Source organism: Gouania willdenowi, unplaced genomic scaffold, assembly GCF_900634775.1.
Source record: "Gouania willdenowi unplaced genomic scaffold, fGouWil2.1 scaffold_296_arrow_ctg1, whole genome shotgun sequence".
NCBI classification, from domain to species: Eukaryota; Metazoa; Chordata; class Actinopteri; order Blenniiformes; family Gobiesocidae; genus Gouania; species Gouania willdenowi.
In genome coordinates, this window is record NW_021145056.1 from 205092 (window position 1) to 209032 (window position 3941).

Here is a 3941-nt window from a genome sequence, read left to right on the forward strand (position 1 = left end):
GGGTCGCTTTGCCATCAATCGGAGCTGCCGTGCCACCCCCTCATCCTCACCGGTGGGGTGGGTGGCTCGGTTGGAGCCGCGGCTGGGGCAGTCGCAGGCCCTTTTCTTTGGGCCTTCGTCCCCCCAACGGCAGACAGTGGGAGCCATCGGTTCGTCCGGCCCCGGGGCTGTGGTCGCGCACCTGCCCGCTCCTCCCCGAGGTCCCGCGCCGGTCCCTCGCTCTACCCGTACCTCCCTCCCCTACGTGCCTCCGGGTGCGTGGGGGCGCCACCTAAACTCCCCCCCGCCCGTCCCGACACGATGCCTGCACGAGTCGGGCGCGGCTGCCGGTGGACCCTTGGTCTCTCCGCGCTGCCCGCGTTACGCGTGCGCCAAAGGGCTTCGACGTTTGGGCGGGTTAGGGTTGTTTTTGGACGTTGGAGCGCGGGTGAGGGCCGGGCCGCGGGCCTCGACGGAGCGCGGCGTTGTCGCGCTCTAGCCCCCGGTGGTTTTCGGCACCCCCCACAACTCTATCTCTTGCCGTGAGCCTCTCTTCCCCGGGAGAGAGCCACGCGCTGCGAGGGCCCCTCGTTGCCCTCGAGCCCACCTCGACCACGACCTCAGATCAGACGAGACGACCCGCTGAATTTAAGCATATTACTAAGCGGAGGAAAAGAAACTAACCAGGATTCCCTCAGTAGCGGCGAGCGAAGAGGGAAGAGCCCAGCGCCGAATCCCCGTCCGTCGGGCGGGCGTGGGAAATGTGGCGTACGGAAGACCGCTTGCCCGGTGTCGCTCGGGGGCCTAGGGTTACAACAAAGTTGCCAAAAGCAGTTACATCCTATGGAAGCTTCAACAAATCCTACATACCAAATCACTTAAAACAATCTATTCTTCACTCATAGCATCGCACTTAAATTACTGCTCCGAAATATGGGGTAATAACTACAAAACGTATCTTGAACCACTATTTAAACAACAAAAAAAAGCTATAAGAATTTTACATAAAGTACCACACAACACACACACAAACGAATTATTTGAGAAGTCAAAATATCTAAAACTGCAAGAAATAATACTACAACACACAAATACACACATTTAGGGCTTCATCAAAAATACTACCACATCGAATACAAAAACGTTTCACATACAATCAAAATTCCTATGAATTCAGACATAATAATGTGTTTAGACCAAACAGGGTCATATCAAACGTTGGCAAACATAGTTTTGTGTATAGAGCCATGAACCTCTGGAACAGCCTTGACGCAGAGACACAACAGTCCGATAATCTGAAACAATTTAAGGAGAAAACGAGGAGTACATTTCTACACACATACAGATCTCAAGTCAACTCTTCATTAAACTCTACAGCGACGACATGGAACTCATTAACTGGTCATTGAGCGCCAAAGATACGGAGAAAAAGGACAGTGAAGAGGAGTAACAACAGGAACAATGACTGCAGACGAGAACACATCACATAAAAAAGGACAAAAAAAAAGAAACGAGGTTGGATGTAAAATTATCTGTGTTCAAATTAGGGGACGGATCTGGATAAGCATAATGCTTTTTTCCGTCGCCCTTTCCGGCATGCAAAAAAAAAAAAAAAAAACAATGATGTGATTTTGCTCTGAATGTCAAATGAATTTCTGTGAATGCAACCATGTCGGAAATGAACTGAATAAATAAATAAATAAATAAATAAATAAATAAATAAATAAATAAATAAATAAATATGTGCATGTGGTGCAATAGCTCCGGAGGGTGGAAGTGGTGGTCCCACCCTCCAGGGGGTGGTGTGTTGAGGTGTAAATAAAATTGGAGGGATTAGTAGGGCAGCCAGAGGTGGGAGTGCCGCCCCTGCGCCACTACTTAGTAGCACAGGAGGCGGCCCCCTCCAACCCTGGCCTCACCATCCAGCCCCCCAAAGGTTGGGTAAATGTGTGTGGTGCACCAAGTGGGTGAGCCAGACCACCTGGGAGTGAGTGAAGTGTCCATGTAGGAGGCCTGTCTGGTATGAGCCCGGCCCGTCCACATAGCGGGCCCCGCTAAAGCAGGGGACGGCCGAGCAGGAGAGAGGCCAGTGCCCACACCAGGGCCAGCACAGGCCTGCACGGCACCACCATACAGCACCCTCCACAGGGAGGCAACCCTGGCTCTCCCTAAGCACCCCCAGCCAGGCACCGCACACGAGTGCCACCAGCAGAGGCCTAAAGGTCTAAAGTTGGGGTTGTGCCAGATTGGAGACAGCACGCTAGTTTTTAATTGAACATTTGTAATGTCCAGGGCTTTCCACCATGCAGTCAGGGTGGAGGCAATCAGTGGGTTTTTAAAGCAGTTATGACGTTTGAGGGTCGTAGAGATAAAAGGGAGATCAGAGAGTTTAATATGTTTGCAGTCTAGCTGTTCTATTTCTAGCCAGGTGTTGTGGTATTCTTTTGGTTTTAGCCATTCTGTTAATTATAATATTTGGTTTGCTAAGTAATAATGTATGAAATTAGGGGCTTCCAACCCTCCCTCGTTTTCATTTTTTTGAAGGGTTGAAAGGCTTATTTTGGGTTTTTTATTCCTAGCATAGAATTTTGTAATTGCAGAATCTAATCTTTTGAACCGTTGTGTTGGTGGTTTCAGTGGATCATAGAGAACAGATAGTTTATTTTAGGTAAGATTTTCATTTTAACTGAGGCTATTCTGCCAAGCAGTAAGATAGGGAGATTGTTCCATCTCTGCAGATCTTCTGTGACTTTATCCAACAGTGGATCCAGGTTCAGTTTAATTCATTCATTTAGGTTTGGTGATATATTTAAGCCTAGATATTTAATTATATATGTGGGGGAGGGGTATTGTGGGTTTTGGTTTGCCAGGTTTCATGATTTTTTTGTTAATGGAAGGATTGATGATTTTGACCAGTTAATGGAATAGTCTGATAGTTTAGAGAAGATGTGAGATTAGCCTCTGATGCTACCATTAGCTAAGGAGGAAGAAGCAGGAACATGTGATATTGTGAAGTATCAGCAGCTCACAGCACCACATACTAACACAGAATATGTGGACCTGAGATAAAACCATCAACTAACTGAGCTAAACGGTAACCGCTACGTGTCGAGAGGAAGAGGAAGTAACGTCTGTGTGATCGACGGGGGGAGGATGGGCCTTAACTGTGAACCAGATATCAAAATAATAGGGGACATGTAGGTGGTAGCAGCACCTTTGAATGCAGAGCTCAGATGGAGAGGAAAGGAGTTTACAAGACAGAAAATGTCTCTACGAGAGATGATGCTGATGTTTCCACCAGTGTAGCCAACAAGAGCATGTGTAGAACTTTAGTGGATTATTGGAGTGTGGCGATGGTGAGATAAAATTAAAAAGCAGTGACACTCTGCATGTCCGTGAGGAAGAGGAAGTTGTGTGTGTGCAGACTGATGGGAGAGACTTGGAGGAACGCTGAAATACGGTAAGAAATCCATTCAACTCTGACCTCTATAGCAAAATAAAATGAATTTTCTCATCAAAAGCCCTGTCTCAGTGTTAGTTTTTACATATAAGGAAACAATGTCCAGATGTTAGAGTTAAAAAAAATAAAAAGCTTACAAGTCACTTTTTAGAAAAAGGCTTTTTCTCAGCTTTTTGGTCTGAAACTGAAACTTTAGATTTGTGTCAAACTTGCTCTATTCAACAGCTGATTACAAAAGAATGAAACGAGACAGAAACAAATTCTTTTTTCTGCTTCAATCTTCAACCCCCCACTGTGAATGGCTGTAATTAATTATGATACTAATTATTATTATTGCTAATATTATTTAGTGAGAACTACACATCACAATAACAGTTTATTGAGAATAAGAGAGATAGGAGGAACATAATGAAAGTAGAGCTTTATTTAAAATAAAAAAACAAACTTTACACTGTGTTCCCTTGTCTGGGTCACACACTAAAACTTGAACTCTTGTGCCTCT

General features: G+C 45.9%; 1 non-coding gene across 1 annotated transcript in view; it reads left to right on the forward strand.

Annotated features, from left to right (window-relative positions):
- Nucleotides 1–6, forward strand: part of LOC114459330 (5.8S ribosomal RNA) — a 154-nt gene extending 148 nt beyond the window's left edge. The window contains exon 1 of the ribosomal RNA XR_003673311.1: nt 1–6. This exon is cut by the window's left edge and continues 148 nt beyond it. This is a non-coding gene — a ribosomal RNA (5.8S ribosomal RNA).
- The last annotated feature ends 3935 nt before the right edge of the window (nt 7–3941 follow it).